At 44.7% G+C, this 19,276-nt stretch overlaps 1 protein-coding gene across 41 annotated transcripts in view; it reads left to right on the top strand.

Moving 5' to 3' along the window:
• PCBP3 (poly(rC) binding protein 3) overlaps positions 1–19,276 on the top strand; it is a 248,019-nt gene that overhangs the window by 139,251 nt on the left and 89,492 nt on the right. The window lies entirely within an intron of this gene.

Here is a 19,276-nt window from a genome sequence, read left to right as displayed (position 1 = left end):
GCCTTCACTCCACTCATGCCAAGACCTGTGCAGACTGACCCACAGAAAGAGGGACCTATTCTGGCTTCCTGTTGGTCTCTTCCCTCTCTTGTCCTAAGTAGAGATTGATCATAGGAGAAAATCTTGCCCGGGGAAGCTGTTCAGACTAAAGGCAAACAACCAAAAGTTCAGAGATTCTGTTTATAAACCCAAAGTGTGGATTCTATAAGTAGCAAACAGTCTTGTGGGCATGAGGCTTTTTATGAGTTTTCCAGAACTTGGTGCTTCAGGTCAGGCTGAAGATACAGCAGCAACCTTTCTTAGGGAGTTTTGGCATGATGACTTGCAGCCCCAAAGAAGCCTCAAAAACGGAGAAGGAAATGAATCTGGACTTTCCTGAGGCTCAGAATACATTCAGCATAATTCTGAGTGAAGATTTCTCTCGGTTTGGCTTTATCTGAAATAACTCATCCCCAAGCAATAAGGCTAGTTTGAAACTGCAATTTAGATTAGTTTGCAAATGCTGTGAATGTGCAGTCAAAGGCCTGTGTATGATTTGATGCTTGAGTTAATACTATCCCACCAGGGTCAGCCTGTAGGTAAAGGTTGGTGCAAGGCTAATAAAATACCTGAAGGTCAGGATGATGAGGCAGTGCCAGAATCACTTCCTAGTTCCTCTTTTTTAAAACCTGTAATGATGGAGATTTTATAGCTACTTGGAGCAGCTTGTTCAATTTTACTGCTACTCTGATAGTAAGGAAGCTTTTTCTGAGATTTAAAACAATTGTTCTCTCTCCTCTTTATGGCAGCCTTTCAAAATCTGAAAACTGCTGTCCTGCCCCCCCTTAATCTCCAAACTAAACATCACTGGGCATGTCTACATGAAATGCTACAAGCTCAGCAGACTAGTTTTACTGCGCATTAGCACAGCAGGCAAAACCTGTGCTAATGCACAGCAGAATTAGTTTACTGCACATTAGCATCACAAGAAAGCATGTGCTGGTGCTAACGTGCAGTAGCGCCAATTATGGCACATTAAGTTAGTACCTATAATTTCTGTAATTACAGGTACTAATTTAGGGCATGTATAGATGAAACGGGGGCCCTAAATTGATGCAGTGGATTTTTAAAAACACTGTTTCCATTTAGGGCGAAGTAAACACCTGTGCCGTGCACACACCTGCGCACTTGCCTGCCCCTCTGGCAGTGGGGAGGGGAGGGCGAGCTGCCGGCAGGTAGAGTAGTCCCTGGGCTGTGGGGAGGCTGGTGCTTCCCTTTGTGGCAGCGGCGGCCCTCCCCCAGGCAGCACCCGCCCACCGGCACCTGGGTTGGACGGTCCTGGGGGCTACTGCACTTGCAGAGAGAAGCACTGGGCACCCACACAGCTTAGGCAGACAGGCAGGCTCCGGGGAAAAGGCAGGCAGGCTCCACACCTGCTGCCGGGCTTCCTGCAGAGTCCCTGGGCTGCATGGAGCCCAGTGCTTCACTCCATGGTTGTAGGGCAGCAAACTAAAACTCTTTGGACGAGTTTCAGTTTACTTTGCCCCAAGTCATTTAAGGTGTATTATGCCACCAAATTTGCTACAGCGGCTGGAATTGCTGTACAATATGCTGCCAACACGTGCAAACACCAACACCATTAAAGCGGTGCAAAAGCATTTAACCCGCTTTAAAGTGTCATGCACACATGCCCCTTGTTTAATCTACACACGACCTTAATGCACCATGATTATGGCACATTAACGAACACATAGACTCACCTACTGTGTCTCATCCTTTCCTTGGATATATGCATTCTAACCCCTGTATCATCTCTGTGGCTTCTCTCTGGATCCTGTCCAGCTCCTCTACATTTTCTTACCACAGCCTGGCCTCCAAGGGGTACTGTGAGGGGACTGCAGATTGTGAAGTACACAATAACTACTGTAATGAGGGGTAGATTAGTGACTGAGATCAATGGACAGCAACATATATTGCTAGCACTAGGACCAGATAAGTCGTGCTTACTTGAATATTTCTAGGACAATATTTTTTGGCCCTAAGGAAATAAAGGAGAGAGAAGAGTTCCCAAGAATTGGGGCCAGCAAGGAGAAAACAGGTAGGAGAGGCAGGAGCAATGTAAAGAACATTTTTCATAGTAGGAACAAATGGAGCAAACAAGCTAGTGGGATAATGTTCTGAGAGGAGCCACAGTGAGGTGGCAAAGCAGGTAAGGCATCTCATTATGGCTCCAGAGACGTGAGTGCAAGTCTTGCTCTGGATTTATGCCAAGGGCTGCTCAAGCTCAATCCAGCTATAAATGGATGTCTGGTTGTTCCAGAATGGATATGAAAGGTGACTGGAGATAACGCTAGCCGCCTCGTTCTATCATGCATTAGCCATGCTAGCCAAATGGACTGTTTGAATTGGCCGGACTTTTGACATGACTTTTGATTAAAAGGGGAGAGGGCAGAAGGACCAACTTAGGTGGTAGTGTTAAATATAAAATGCAGATGGTTGATAAACCAGTGAATTGAAGAAGGGGGGAGAGGGGGAGATGTTAAAAATAAAGTAAAGCCTGTATCAGACATGCTGAGTGAATTTGGACTGATTGAAGTCATTGAAGAGAGGACTTTGGATTGCTATTGTAGAAATTGAAGTAATTGGCTTTTATTCAAGTGGAGGAGGAGATAAGACAGGCTGAAAGAGCTCTGGATAGACAAGAATAAAGAAAGAAAGGTGGGATATAATTGCTTGTCAAGAGCAAACAATTTGTGGTGTAGGTCATGAGCTGGGATACATTGCCAAAGGGAAGTACAAAGGGACTAGAGAAAATGATGGAGAATGGAGCTCTAGAACTCATCTGCTGAGAGTGTGAGATCATGAGAGAATAATTTCCTGGGATACTTTAAAAGATCAGCCAGTTGAAAACAAGAAGATCACTGACATGCAGAAAAACACAGCAAAGAAGTAGATTGCAATGAATATCATAGCAGCTAATAGGTCCAGCAGGAAAGTGAAGAGAATTGTGCCCTTTGGATTTTAGCTAAATTACCCCCTTAATGAGGGCTGTTTTTTGTAGGCTGACTGGTCTAAACGCCAGGTTTGAAAGCCTTGGGATGATTAATGGTGAAAATGGGGGTGGAAAAGTAGCAGAATCAGTATCTGATGGTCTGAGATTTGAGAAAGGAAGCAAGGAAAATAAGATTAGAACAAAAATATCAGAATCAAGGTTTGTTAGAGATGAATAATGGATAAAGAAAATCTGAAGCTGAGGGAACAAGAAAGCATCATAAAGATTGGAATTACTAATAAAATGACCTATTTTTTCACTGGAAAATTTGAGCCCAAATGGTTAAGGTTTGCCAAATTAGAAGCAATTGACAGCACAGGTTTGCAATAGGAATTCTTCCACATCTTTTACATGGTACTTGCTACTCAGCTACCCAGAGCACAGAATATTTTAATAACATAATTCTGTTAATTGTTGATATATTACTATATATTGAGTCTGTATTTTGGGGATTAATAGACTTTCACCTTTTACCACCACAATCTTTCTTCCTGCTCCTTCTGTCTCTAGCCTGATTGTGGTGTATTGACGTCATAATCCTGAATTTGCTGAATTTTAGTCCTTCCCAGCTGCTAAAATACAATACTGAAAATCACAGGATTAGGTTTTAATGGCAGGATCAATCTGTAGGGGGATGAGCAGAGAGAGGAGAGAGAGAGCCTGTATTTAAGTAAAACAAGCCTCAATTAAGAGGGGAACTGGAAGATGTAACATACAGGAGAAGCAAAAGCTTTTCTTTCTCTATTTATTCTTACCTGCCATTACCAACTGACTTGAGTTTTTTGGAGGGATGGGGATCTTACTTTCAGGAGATGATAAATGGAGATGTTTAAACAGTCTTTTCCTCCCTTCCCCCCTTCCTGATAAATCTGCTTTCTTGAGCTATGAGTTTTTCAGACATGATGCCATTTCCACAGAAGGAAATCAGGAAACAGCTTAAAAGCAGCCCCGGGGTAGAAATTGTAGTGCGTAGCTTTGTCTGGGTAGTCATGGCCAGAGGATACTACTGACCAGTGTTTTCAAACTTGGCTACCTAAAGTGAGACAACAAAACACAATTGGCCTAATTTTCAGTGATAGTGTGTGTGCACTGTACCAGCTAAGCCTGTCAGAACTGTAGCTGCTCAGCACTGTAATCAAAGCAGAAAATCTTTCTGTAGGTGCCCAACCAGGGATTTAAAGGCCTACTTTTAGACAACAAAGTTTGATGTTTTTATTTTGGTCTCCTGAATGCTGGTGTATTGCAGTAAATAGGGATTAAGCCATTGTCTCTGGCCACCTTCCAGATCTTAAATCCATAATCCTGAAATACTGAGGTGCCTGTAAAGTTTACTAAATGTTTTTGTGTGCATTTTTTATAAAGGGGAAATAAGTTTGAGTGTTGTTTTTAGGATTTAGAAAACCAGTTTGAGTCTTTTTGGTGTTATAAGGTGACAAATCTAACATCTTCCTTAGTGACGTTTTATTTAGGTCTGGTTGATAATTTTCTGTGATTTATTTTTTTCTTTTTTTATGGAACTTTGGATTTCTGAAAAAGCAAAATTTTCATAAAAAGTGTGAAAAATGTTATAAAAATCTGATCACCCAAAATCAAAACATTTCAAAAGAAGATGGGGGGGAAAAGGTCAAAATCCCCAAACTTTTGTCTGAAAAAATGTTTTTGTTTGAAACACCATGACAAAGCCTCATAGGAATTATAGTGTGTGCATCTCAAGATACTATTACCTTCTGTGGACAGGACTCCTGAACTGGACTACGTCTCCCATAATACACCCCAGCCTGGTTTTCCTATCATGTACAGTAGTACTAGGACAGTCAGGAAGGAGGGCGGCTTGTGCATTTCCAGACCAACTCTATTGTTGTCATGAGAAAAAAAAGTAATTTTGTATCTGAGCATGGTGTTTGAGCAGGGCTATACATGATGGCAGTTTAGTGTAAGGGTAATGAAATTGTTTCTTTGTTGAGATGTTCATGAATTTCTTACAAGATAGTAAATTATCTTCCTACCACAAAGAGCACAGAGGAGAAATGTCTGTCACTGCCACCTCTGCTTGTAGACCACAGTAGAGGACTAATGCAGGGGCAAGGAGTTCTTTTCCCATTGGTGGATTCAATAAGACAATCCACCCTGACAAGGACTGTCAGACCTTGTCTCCAGGCCTACAAAGGATGGAGGATGGGAGTCACCTCCAAGGAGGATTATTCTGCACTGGTCCGGTCCTGTAGGGAGCAGACCAGGAAAGCCAAGGCTGCAACTGAACTCCAGCTAGCTTTGAGCATCAAGGACAATAAAAAGTCCTTTTTCAGATATGTGGGGAGCCGGAGGAAAAGCAGGGGCAACGTTGGACCCCTGCTGAACCAGATGGGGCAACTGACAACTGACGCCCAGGAAAAAGCCAACCTATTAAATAGGTACTTTGCGTCAGTCTTTCATCAGCCCCATGGGACACCCATGCCCGCTACAGGGCCGGGAAGTCCGGGTGAGGGTGATCCCCTGCCCTCCATTAATGCTGATTTCGTGAAGGAACATCTTGAGAAGCTGGATACCTTCAAGTCAGCCGGCTCTGACAATCTTCACCCCAGGGTACTCAAGGAGCTGGCGAGCATCATAGCCCAGCCTCTAGCATGGATCTTTGAAAACTCTTGGCGCTCTGGTGTAGTGCCCGAAGACTGGAAGAAGGCCAATGTGGTGCCTATCTTCAAGAAAGGGAGGAAAGTGGATCCGGCTAACTATAGGCCCATCAGCCTGACTTCTATCCCGGGGAAGATCTTAGAAAAGTTTATTAAGGAGGCCATCCTTAATGGACTGGCCGACGCCAACATCTTAAGGGATAGCCAGCACGGGTTTGTTGCGGGTAGGTCTTGCTTGACCAATCTCATTTCCTTCTACGACCAGGTGACCTATCACCTGGACAAGGGAGATGAGATTGATGTCATATATCTTGACTTCAAAAAAGCCTTCGATCTGGTGTCCCATGATCGTCTCTTGGAGAAACTGGCCAATTGTCGCCTTGGGTCCTCCACGATCCACTGGCTGGAAAATTGGCTCCGGGGTCGGACCCAGAGGGTAGTAATTGATGGAAGTCACTCATCATGTGACCAGTGGGGTCCCCCAGGGCTCTGTCCTTGGACCCATACTGTTCAACATCTTCATTAATGATGTGGACACTGGAGTCAGAAGCAGACTGGCCAAGTTCGCAGATGACACCAAACTTTGGGGCAAAGCATCCACACCAGAAGACAGGCGGGTGATCCAGGCTGACCTGGACAGGCTCAGCAAGTGGGCGGACGAGAATCTGATGGTGTTCAACGCCGATAAATGCAAGTTTCTCCACCTTGGGAAAAAAAACCCGCAGCATCCTTATAGGCTCGGCAGTGCTATGTTGGCTAGCACTATGGAAGAAAGAGACTTGGGGGTCATCATTGACCACAAGATGAACATGAGCCTGCAATGCGATGCTGTGGCTAGTAAAGCGACCAAAACGCTGGCTTGCATCCATAGATGCTTCTCAAGCAAATCCTGGGACGTCATTCTCCCCCTGTACTCGGCCTTAGTGAGGCTGCAGCTGGAGTACTGCGTCCAGTTTTGGGCTCCACAATTCAAAAAGGATGTGGAGAAGCTTGAGAGAGTCCAGAGAAGAGCCATGCGCATGATCAGAGGTCAGGGAAGCAGACCCTACGATGACAGGCTGAGAGCCCTGGGGCTCTTTAGCCTGGAAAAACGCAGGCTCAGGGGTGATCTGATGGCCACCTACAAGTTTATCAGGGGTGACCACCAGTATCTGGGGGAACGTTTGTTCACCAAAGCGCCCCAAGGGATGATGAGGTCGAATGGTCACAAACTACTACAAGATCGTTTCAGGCTGGACATAAGGAAGAATTTCTTTACTGTCCGAGCCCCCAAGGTCTGGAACAGCCTGCCACCGGAGGTTGTTCAAGCGCCTTCATTGAACACCTTCAAGATGAAACTGGATGCTCATCTTGCTGGGATCCTATGACCCCAACTGACTTCCTGCCCTTTGGGCAGGGGGCTGGACTCGATGGTCTTCTGAGGTCCCTTCCAGCCCTAATGTCTATGAAATCTATGAAAACCTGGTTAGTCCATGTGAATTTGAGGTTTTCATATAAAGTCTTCCAAAGTGTTTAGCTTAAGGAATCTATGAACCATGCATTTTATGGGAGGAGGTCTGTCTAGGGGTAAGATAGTGGGTAGGGGGCCAGGGATCCAGAATTCTCTTTCTCTGAGCTTTGGAGATGCCACCCTCCTGCAAGAGAGTTTTGGGTGGAGCAAAGCACCATGAGATTGCCTTTGTGGCATTTCTCTGCATTTTTCCTTTGGGAATAGGGCTTTGCCCTGCTAAAAAGGCAGCAGGACATACAGCAACCTGACATGCTGGAGACAGAAGGCTGTCCCTGTAGAAGCCAAGCTCTTCTTAGTATCTTGAAATATGCACAGTACAGTGTTGGTCTGGATCTTGTGCTCTTCCTTCAGCTCCCTGACTCCAGTGCAGCCAACTCTCTTGGAGTCTCAGCAGGTGGATTCCTCTGGCTGCCTATCCCCTCTCACCGTAAAGGTACTTCCATAGGGCTAATGGTATTAGAGACTGAGGCCTTGTTGTCTTATGTAGTGGTCAGTCATGGTCTGGATGGAGGATGAAGCATCTTCATGTGACTCCACATCCATAATCTCCAGAAATTCTTCCCCAGGCCCTTGCTTTGGGATGATACTGTAGAGGCTATTGTAAATGGAAGTACATGGCTGTAGACCTTTTAGGTCCTGGTACAGTCACCTTATATCAAAGCACACTGCAAGCAGCTCTGACTACCTCCTTGCCTGTCCACAGCAAGTGAAGGAATAGTAATGGGGGGGAGGAAAGTGGGGGCATTTGCTCACTTTTCTGGAGATGGCTCAGTCAAAGTCTTTACTCCAGACTAACACTTCACTTTGGGGCCTGGGAATGAGTGTTGTTGGGGCGGAACTGTAAGTAGAAGGCTGGGCTAGGGGAGGGCAGGAAGAGTGGGCAGGTCTATGGCTGATAGGACAAAGACAAGTGGTTGCAGGGGCCACAGCAGCAATGGGGTGAGATTGGGACTAGAGAAAGGATAGTGCCTGATGCTTGGGGACCAGAGGCCTTGCAGGTGGTGTTTGAAGTCAGCCTCTGTAGTGATATGAGTGGGGCTGGTTGCTTGGGACAGAAAAGACTTGAGAGCCCATGAGGTGAGGCCAAAGAGGGGGTATTATGAATGTGAGTTGTGTTAAGTGGAAGGCTGCAGAGTAGGACATAAATAGGACAAGGGTAGGCCCAGCTTGTGTGGAGCTTAAGTAACTCGAGAAGAAATGCGAACTGAAGCCCTGCAATCAGGAACTAGAGAAGATTGCCAGAGACTTTTCCCCAAAGGGTTGATGGTGGAACAGCAGCCAACTGCAATGGGCTCAGCTCTGTGGTCTCTAGCAGCACAGGGGTTAAGAAGGCTTGGAGGGGGCAGGAGGCATCATAGCTGTTCTGTGCTGTGTATTCACTTTCTCTACAGTTAGCTAATTGTCAGGGAGAAGAGCTACAGCAAGCTCCGCTATAATATGACCGTTCCTATAATTGTATCTTAGTGGTTCCCGTGGGAAAATGCTGTTAACAGTATTTACAATAATTTTCCAAATTTACTCACCTGTATTAGCAGCCGGATGATTAATTATGCTGGGCTTCATAATGTGGGTGTTTGTTTAATTTTTATAGCCAGATCATTTCAAACCCTGTAGGGACATGGCAGAGGATTTGATAGTGTGTGACTTATACGCCTAGTGCATCAAGATAAATGTGCAGAAGGGGGAGGGGCTGGCTTAGCAACATAGGTGAGAGAACAGGGTGGGTACTGACTGGCATGGGATCTGTTTGCCACTTCTATGCCAAGCTTTACAAGTGTTTGACAAGACAGGAAATGTGAGCAGGATGGGTTAGGCTAAAACAGGGCTGTCCAACTGGTAGCCTGAGAGCTGCATGTAGCCCCAAAGGGTTAAACTGTGGCCCATTCTCCAGGCACCACTCCCTGCTTTGGTCTGCTGCTGCTGGAGTCCCTGGGCTCTCCCTTCTTCTTCCAGCTTTCACTGCCAGCTCCCGCCCCTGGAGATGGCAGGGGGTAGTGTGGACCTAGGGCAGGAGTGGGCAAAATGCGGCCCGCAGGCCAGATACGGCCCGCCAGGCCATTCTATCTGGCCCGCAAGGCCCCTAAAAAATTTAGAAAATTAATAGTTATCTGCCCCTGGCTGCCTGTCATGTGGCCCTTGATGGCTTGCCAAAACTCAGTAAGTGAAATAATTGCCCACCCCGACCTAGGGGCTGAGGGAGGAGCTGGATGGTTTATGGGGACCTAAAGACCGTGCATGACTTCTGCACCAGTGCGGTGCAGTGGGTGTTGCTCACCCTGCAGTGGGGAGGGGGTGGTGCAGAGGGACTGCAGCATGCTTCATATCTATGCTTGCAGGAGGCCTGCAAGGTGCAAGCATGTCCATGCATCGGGGGCTTGTGTGGCACATCAGGGCCCATGTGGTACAGCAGGGATGGTGCTTGGGCAACACATTGGGGGCCCACAAGAGTATGGCACCGGAGAAGGGGGCTCAAAGGGCAGTGTGCAGCATGCCATGCATCCTTAGGGTATGCTGTCCTGTGGTATGTGGCTGTGGGGCCTGGAGACCCCAGCCACTTAGAAGTTGTACAGACCTGGCCTGGAGGGCTCACGGCTCTTTCCTACGGCAGATGCAGGAAGTGCGGTTCTCATTCTAATTTTGCTAGGCAAGGTGCTGTCACTAGGGAGGCTCCTTTCAAGTGCTAGCACAATCCCACAAACCTTTGCTTGTGATACTTATTTTTATTAGTGTTTGTCACATATATATGGCCCTCTTCTGAGTTTTGTATGCATTGAATCATTGCACTTGGATTGTCCCATGCTCCTGGGCTACAACTCATAATATACCCACCACCACTGTATCCCACTACCAGCTCCCTCTCGATGGGAGATTTTTGTACTATCCATCTCGTGGCTGGCATAATTTATCTGTACAGTTGTGGGTGGGTGAACAGATGGGCAGGGGGCCTGCCTGCAGTATGGGAGCAATGGGCTTCTCTCCCTCTCTCGGTGAATAGAGAGCCCTCCTTCCCATAAGGTGTGCCTGCCGAGAGGGCTCTCTAATGCCTTTTATCAAACTCATTTTCCTTGTCTGCCCATCATTTAGCCATCTTGGCAGGGCTGGAGAGGGGAATGTTACTGGATTCTTTCTAGGCCATTGGAAGATGTTGAACTTGTTCCCAGTACACTCAGAAATTCTTTTATTGGGAGTGGGACTGGGGTGCTACTCAATGGCTGATTACCTCCCTTACCACATGTTCAGTATAGGAATTAGTTTTTTATCTCTAATAGAGCCCTCAGATTTTAAGAGGCCTGGATACCCAGCATGTTAACATCAGTGTAACTTATATCATCAGTGTAGTTTTATACCCCCTCCCAGAGTAGCTGCTGCAGTGGCTGCCAATACAATGCTTTGCTAGTAGGTGGCGAGGAATAGCAATAGCCTGTTCACTTTGAGCTAATGACTGTTCTGGGGCAGAAGTGAAGCCATGTACCAACACCAGTGTAACTTTTATCAGTGTAGTTTACTGCATTCCTATGATCCCTGATGACTTCCTGCCCTTGGGGCAGGGGGCTGGACTTAATGATCTTTTGAGGTCCCTTCCAGCCGTAATGTCTATGAATCTATTCCCACCCCCTCCCACCAGAATAATTCTCTGCTGGAGTCCAAGTAGTTTCACCTGGGTAGGGCTGTACACCACATGTTCATCCTTTGTTTTTCAACATGGGTGTAAGAGTGGGTAGCGCTGATATAAATGTATCATGTATACTGACCCTGAGCGGATGCTACTTCAGTAAGTTCAGTGGAGATGCACCTGCCTAACACTAGGTTTGAATTTGGACTCTTGTCTTTTTTTATCCACTGAACTGAACATAATGGTATCTTTAGGGCTTGCAAAGAGAAAGGCAAGCTAAACATTGCAAACCTCCTTGCAGTAAGTGGAAGATGGTGGACCTATGGAAAAGAAAAGCTTTAGATGGTGCTTCTCGCATTTTAGGTACCAAATATAATGCTTTGTTCTGAAATAACAAAATGGTGTTTTTGTAAGAATTGTTTTTAGGCTCTTTGTTTCTGTAGAGATTTAACAGGATGGTGAAAGACATGTACATAAAGCAAATGCCTTTGCTGTGTTGCTCCCTGTGTTTTCCATTGAGTCTATGAACTAAAATATAAAAGACTTACCTTTCACCAGTATGATTAAGAAAAGGCCAATGTAGCTTTCCTGCTCCCTGAAGCATGAAGCGTGTTTAATTTAATAATGCTGATAAATCTTAAAGCCAGGAGCATTTGGCTAACACATGACCCACTTTTTCAATCAATTGGAAACATTTACATAACAGACTGATTCAGGGCTCTGCATTTGCTCTGTATGGAAGAAGATAAAAAAAAAATCACAATTAAGGAAAAGTCAACCTGAAATTGGTTATACCTCAAATAAAAGTCTCTAATTAATACATATGATGTAAACTATACAATTTAAACTGTGGCAATTTGACCAGCCCTGCAAAGTAAGTTTTGACTCAGTCTGTCCAGGGCTGCAATGTGCTTTTTAGTCTTCCCCTGTGCAAGGGGTGGCATGCTTGTACCCCCCCTTCCATTGTTCTGCAGGGTGTACATCTCGTATGCTGTTCACACCAGCTTAGTTCCTCTGGCAGTTGCACTGAGGATGGCATCAAATTGTCTGGAGTGTAGGGAACTCAGCTGGGAATGTGAGAGTCCCAGTTTCAAGTCCATGTTCTGAATCAGGCAGCACAGGCACTTGGCTTGTGTTTCCCACCTGGTACTGCAAACCATGTAGTCAGTCAGTCAGTCAGTCAGTCAACGTGTGTGTAATCGCCGAGCTAGGTGATAGCATCCTCAGTGACCATGTGCAGTTCCTGTAGTTCACTGCTGAACTTAGCAGGCAGTCATCGACAATATGTGACGTAGTGTGTGTTTTGCAAAAGCTATAGTCTGGGTTGTTGCCAGGACCCCAACAGTGGAGGCTGGCAGCGCACAGACCTTGCCCTGTTCAGAACCTATTCAGCAAAGCCCACTGATGGCATGGTAGGTTGAAGCCAGGTAGGCAGATTGTAGGATCTGTGATAAGGAACTTGTTTGGCAGAGATGTTGATCTCCATTCCTCATGCACATTCCGCAAACCATATAGCAACTGTGTGATTAAAAATGCTTTATTGCTGGGGCTGCAGTGGCATAACTTCATGGGGGTGGATTAAAGCTTTAAGATTCTAATTTGTATGATAACCCCTTTTATCTCATAGGTAAAAGGTCCTATAGAATTTGTTTGAGAATTATGGCCCTGCTATAGAATTTAATAGGTGGCCTCAAAAACTTAACAGAGATCTTTTCTCTGTTTAGTTCTGTAGTCTCCAAAAATTCCATTTCCATTTTCATCAGTTCATCAATTCATATTGGCTTATCCCTGTACAATTCTACAGTAATTTCACAGATTCATAGATTGTAAGGCTGGGAGGGACTTTGAAAAATCATCGGGTCCAGTCCCCTGCACCAAGCAGGAAAGATAACTGGGTGACCCCAGCAAAGTGACCCCAGCAAGGTTACTGTCTAGTCTCCTCTTGAAGATTTCCAGGGTAAGTGATTGCACCAGCTCTGGAAGGAGTTTATTCCACAGTGTGGACACCCTCACTGTGAAGAAGTCTGAATCGATCTTCCAGGAGTCTGTGGCCATTACTCCTAGTTTTCCCCTTGGGTGCCCTGGTGAACAGTTGCTCACCAAACCCTTGATCTGCTCCCTTAGCGTAGGGGTAAGCTGCTCCCAGGTCCCCTCTCAGCCTTCTTTTCCTCAGGCTGAAGAGTCCCAGATTCCTCCACCTTTCTGTGTATGGCTTGCCTTTTAAGACTCTGATCATATGGGTGGCTCTTCTTTGGACCCTCTTGAGCTTACCGATGTCCTTGTCAAAGTGTGGTGCCCAGAACTGGATGCATTACTCCACAGTCTCACCAGTGCTGAGTAGAGCGGAAGAGTCACTTCCTTGGTTTTGCTGGAGATGCATTGATTGATGCATGCCAGAGTATTATTTGCCCTACTGGCTACAGCATCGCACTGCCGACTCATATTCATACTGTAGTCTATTATTACCCCCAAGTCCCTTTCATTTGTGGGGCTAGTCATTTTGGTGCCACCGAATCTGTCGGTGTGTTGGGGGCCGCTTGTTCCGAGATGGAGCACTTTATCTCTGTTTCAATATCAGAAATTCTTTGATAAAAAACTCCAAAACTGTTTTTTCTGCAATTAAACTAAAACGTATGTCTGTCTATCTATAGATATCTATATATATATATATATAGCTCTCTCTCTCTCTATATATATATAGATATAGATATCTATGTAGATATATGTATCAGCTGGACACAGTGTTTTATTGATATATTTACAGTTTTAAAGCAATTTGGAAGCCTTCCAGTGCATCAATCATATATATATATGATTTAGTGCTGTTTAATTTTAGTCATGGAAAATATAGGTTTGGGGTTATTTTTTTAAGTCAGAGAATTTGGGATTTTTTTATTAGAGAAAATCAGGATCCCTAGTGACCAGAATCATACACAGTGTTTCCACAGTGGTTAGCCAATGACATTATAATTTTCCCATCACTGCTGGGAATACCCACCTGAGACTTCTAGGATCACACTTGTCTTTGTTACAGTTGATCACATTGGTGACTGACAAGTAAATCTGTGTCTTTGTCTTCCTCTATTATTTTCAACTGATAATCCCCCCCTACATATAGCAAAAATCTTGCTATTAGTTCCTAATTGCATGCCTTTGCACTTTGTATTAATAAACTTTATCCCATCTCTGTGACTTCAATCCTCAAGGTCAACCAGTTCTTCCTGTATGAATTCTAATCCTTCTCTGTATTGACAGTAGCTCCCAAGTTGGTATAATCAGCAAATTTCATTAGCACACTCCTACTTTTTGAGCCAGTGTCTTTAATGAACATACCAATTTTTTAGTACCCCATTGGTAACCTCTCTTTCAGCATGATGGTTCACCTACCAGCATGAACCATTTCCATCTGGAGTACTGTGTTCAGTTGTGGGACCTTCACATCTAGAAAAATGTGGCCAGATTTGAAAGAATCCAGCAGAGTGACAAAAATGATTAGAGGCTTGGGAAACATGATTTTTGAGGATAGACTGAAAGGACTAGGGCAGTAGTTTTCAATCTTTTTCATTTGCAGACCCCTAAAAAATTTTGAATGGAGGCGCAGATCCCTTTGAATTGTAAGTGTGGGTATTCACATACTTTTGATTGATCATAGTTATCTTTCATGGACTCCTTAGATATAGTCTGCAGATCCCCAGTGGTCCGCAAACCACAAGTTGAAAACCACTGGAGTAGGGTTATTAAATCTGGAAAACAGAAGACTGAGGGGGAACTTTTGAAAATAGTCTTCAAATAGTTGATGGGTGGTTATACGGAAGATGGAGATGGACTATTCTCTGTGGCCACAGGGGTCAGGATAAGGAGCAATGGTTTTATCTTTTAGCAAGGGAATTTAGGTTGGGTATTCAGAAAAAACTTTCTCACCGTGAGGGCATTGAAACAGGCTATGCAAAGAGGTTGTCAAATCTCCATCCTCGGACATTAGGTTACATAGAAAACTTTACTGGGGTAGTTTAGTCAAGGATGATCCCACCTTGACCAGAAGGTTGGAGTACCTGATCGCTTGAGGTTTCTTCCAACCTTACTATTCTGTGATCTCTTTGTTTCTTATCCACTTTACAATTCTTGTACTCATTTCCATCTCCTTTATGTTGTCTAGTAGCGTCATATGTGGCTTATCTAAAGTCCAAGAAATTAAATCTGCATTTCCTTTTTGTAGAAAATCAATTATTTTATCAAAGAAATATATTAGGTTAGTCTGGTATGACCTACCTTTCGTTAACCAATGTTGTAGGTTGCAGTGATCTCCCAATAGCAACTGAAAATCAGATTCATTATTTATCTTTCCCCTCTCTTTGGCTTTCTTCAACCAATTAGTGGTAATTGGCTATGATCATAAGCAGGAAAAATTCTGTGCTTTCATGGGATCAGGGAATGTTGCAGCTGCCAAAAAAAAAACACCCAACCAATAAAAACCTGAGAAGAACTCAGCCAGAGATAAACCAAGCTGCATTACTCAGATGTCAGTTTGAACTTCCTTGGAGTCTATAGCACTTTAGGCTTTTAGATGTTAAGGCTGTGCTTTATACACAAGTGCCTTTATACACAAGTATTTATAAATCCCAAGTGCCTGTTTTCATTGCAACAATTCTTAGCATCAGTGTAGCTGCCAAAGCAGGGTCATCCATGAGGACCCAGTTAGATTTGATGTGGTTCCCTTTTGTATTTTAAGGACAAACAAATCCTGGGTTGAGCAAAGGGAAGCACCAGATGTTCATAGTCATGATGACAAAATCACGTATCTGTAAATTCCCAGCACTAATATACTAAGGGATTAAGCAAACCTGAGCAGAATAGCTACAGTTTGCAAGGCATTATACAGGACAGAGAATGCAAGTAGTTTTCTGTTTGATGGAGCCACATAAAGCAATATTTCCGTTCTGAGGAACTGGGGCTGGACTTGATGATCTTCCGAGGTCCCTTCCAGCCCTAATGTCTATGAATCTGTGAATTAGCTGCAGAGAAATTCTGTGTTCAGACAGTGTACTTGGAGATGAAACTGAACAGAGGTGTTAGAGGGATGTAGACAGTGCTGCAGAGGCAGCATAACTTGCTCTGATTTTCTCTGGGTCAAAAAAAGAAAAAAACACAGATTCCACCCCCCCCATGGGTAGCCATGGGAAAGTGCCTGGCCTGGACCTGCCAGAACATCCTGGGGGATATATTCTATGGGCTGGATAAGTGATGCGGGGCTGGTCTATAGGCTGAATGAATGGCATGAGGCCAGTCCCATGGGCTGGATTAGACCAAAGGACCCTTCCCCTCCACATGTCAGAACCAGTGAATTTAGCCCCAGCTCTGGCCTGTCTAGGACTGCACCATACACAGTGCCTGGTCTGGTCCGTTACATTGGGCTTATGTGGCACCCATTCCAGCTGGTTTGAAACTGTGGACCAGCTTGGTTTAGCAGTGTGTGTAGTGCAGGTCCTGGATAATTTGGGGTAAGTACTAATTGCAGTGTGGTTCTCAGGCTGGCTGGAAAAGCACTGCGTGCAGCATGCATCCAGGGCTGGTGGAATATGGGTCAAGTCCAGACTGAGAGGCACCAAGGGCCCAATGATGGGGCTCTGTGGGCCAAATACGACCTGTGGGCTGGATCTTTGATGCCCCTGATCTAGCCAATCCAAATTTGCTAAATACACAAACACAGACACAACTGATGTTCCGTGTCTTTTAAAAATGTCCATGTCAGGCTTCAGCAGTCCACCATCTATGATTGTAATTCTTTGATTTTTCCAACATTACTTTCCAGGTACCGAACAGTGATACAGATTCATTTAGAATGACAAAATTTTGGGTAGAAATTGGTTTATCCAGGTTTAGATGTTGGCAAGGAACTTGCCAATGTGTTCTCCCAGTAACATTTCAGCCTCCTTTTCCTGTTCAGGGTATAACCCATTCCACTTTTATATGGATTCAGTCATGTTGGCTAAATAATGGAAAGGTTCTTTAGCTTTTCCTATTTGTTTTTTACCTTGTCTGATTCCAGTTCTTTGTTGCTAATTGGATCAAGCCTGATTTGCAGTGAGGCTACAGCACTGAATGCAGTCAGCCTGCGGTCTGTTCTTCTGGAACCTCCTTGAGCTGCTTTTGCAAGTTCAGTTCTACCCTGAAAAGTGCCTTGCTGTGCAAATACCTGCTAATGTTTTGACTAAAATCCTTCTCTCACTCCTGCATATTTAAACACATACATGGTAATTAGATGCAGATACAGGTTGTAGTGCCCAATCCGCCATTTGTATTCATCTTAATTTAGCAAAGGAACTGGATTGGAGAAAAATGGCAGTGTGTTTATGCTGGGGACCAGGATTGGAGGGAGCAGCCCATGGATAGCCATGGGGAAGTGCCTGGCCTGGACCTGCTAGAACATCCTGGGGGGTATATTCTATGGACTGGCTTCATTATTTATTTTTGGTCCATTGTCTCTCCCTGGCGTTCTTACTGGGTCCATCTGTGCAATAAGTTGGAGCCAATTTGATCTTTCAGGGATAGCATCTAGTATATGAGGGGGGGAAGGGATTTTACATCGTGCATTAACACTAACATAGGATTGTAGGAAAACAGAGCTGAAACGGACCTCACAAGGTCATCTAGTCCAGTTCCTTGCCCTGACTAAACCATGGACAGTCCATAGAAAAATCACCCTGCTATTTTGATTCCATTTGCACTCAAGAAGTGGGAAGAACTGAAACTGTTAGCTGCTCCCTCCAATGGCTACACCAGGCTGCTGCCTTCTGCCATCCTAACAATGCTTTTCTTCTTCTGGCCAGAGGTGTCCTGTGTCTCTTTTGTCCTTCTCTCCCTTCCTCCAAAGGCCCAGCATTATGCTTATCCCAGCCTTTGCTTGGGGAATGCAGCTTTCTGCAGAGGGCAGCACACCTAGCCATCATTGTCTAGGTCAGTCTAATTTAAGACCAGCCTTCCTGGATGTACATATTCTCTCAGTGCTGCAGTTGTAGCCAAGATCACATGTAGCATGAGGAATAGAGACCTTTTGCAGTCAGACTAGAGTATGATGGATGGAGCTGGCAGATAGCTAAGAGCACTCCATGGTCTTTTGCCTATGGCAAGATTGTACTCCTAGACATGGTGTTCTTCTATTTGCAAAGATTGTTGGTAACAGTTTGGAAAGAATCAGGATCCACTAGTGAGCAGCTTTTGCTCTGTTAATTTAGAGAAGGGAATAGAGTAATTTATAAAAAGCATTAAACAAGTGAGGATTAGGAGGCCTCTGAAATCTGTTCTGATGGGTTTTCTCTTCTCTCAGTAAAGAGGGCTTTAATTTTCACTCACCATGGAGACCTTTTCCAAGATAGAACATGCAGTGAGCAAAGAAAGTGGACTTCTGTTTACTGCTCAGATACTCATCACTGATTTGTGTTTCTCTTCTTCCAATCTTGGCACTTGTACCTATGCATGTGTCTATTTGTCTAGTCTTTAATTAGACTATTTAGAAACAAATTATATATCAGAGATTCCTTTACATTTCTCACCCTCCAACATCCTTAAGTGCTCTGCATCTAGTTGGCCATGTCCACCTTCCTTGTGGACAGTGTAAAGTGCAAGGCATGGGTACAGGCTGCAAAGATAACAAAAGTGACTCCTTAGTAAACTGCATTGCCATAGCCCTTGTGTGGATTTGAGAGGGTATCTGAACCACTGATATGCTGCAATCCCAGCTTGTGCCTCACACAGAGGGCCAAAGGCTCCATGCCCCATCACCTTCGACATTTCAGTGTAAATTATGATGTGGTTGGGTGATGAAAATTGGCTTTATTTTCCTTCTTTGCAAAAATGGCATGAGAGTATAGGAGATGCAGTGTGTGTGTGTGTGGTGGGGGTGGGAGCTTAAGAGACACCCTATGAGGCTCACTCCCCCTGATTTCCTGCACTTTTTACCTCTTTGATAATATAAATGTCCATAAAGGGGGGACAAACAGCCCCCAACATTACCCAGGTGGTAAAAGTAAGTGAAAGAGCACTGTTACAGTGCCTCTGCACTGCTTGCCTTACAAGCACAGCCCTGGGGCCATTGTGGGAGAGATAGTAAGTTAGAGCTGCCCAATGGCTACTGTACTTTGTCAGGACTAATCAGACTTCTAGCAGAGTTGAGAATAGTGGAGGTGCAAAGATGGCTTAGACTGCTTGAGACCCTTGTGAGGGTGATGCCAGCAGATTGGAGAGGAAACCAGTCATGAAGGGTCCAGGGAAAGGTATGGAGGAGGTGAAGACAAGTACATTACATGAGCTGAGACATAAAGAGATGTTGGGAACTGTAGGAGAGGTAGGAAGTTGAGGGTTCTGGCAAAGTGGTAGGAAAGGGAGAGCTATTTAAGCAGTCTACAAAGAAAAATAGTAGAGAAATACAAAGAGAAATAGATCAACAGAACGTAAATATAGCTAGACTCTTCCTTCTAGAAAGCAAAGCTAACTAG

Source organism: Alligator mississippiensis, chromosome 4 (assembly GCF_030867095.1).
Source record: "Alligator mississippiensis isolate rAllMis1 chromosome 4, rAllMis1, whole genome shotgun sequence".
Classification (NCBI taxonomy): domain Eukaryota; kingdom Metazoa; phylum Chordata; order Crocodylia; family Alligatoridae; genus Alligator; species Alligator mississippiensis.
The sequence above is the reverse complement of the archived record's forward strand: the minus strand, read 5'-3'. Positions and strand labels throughout refer to the sequence as shown.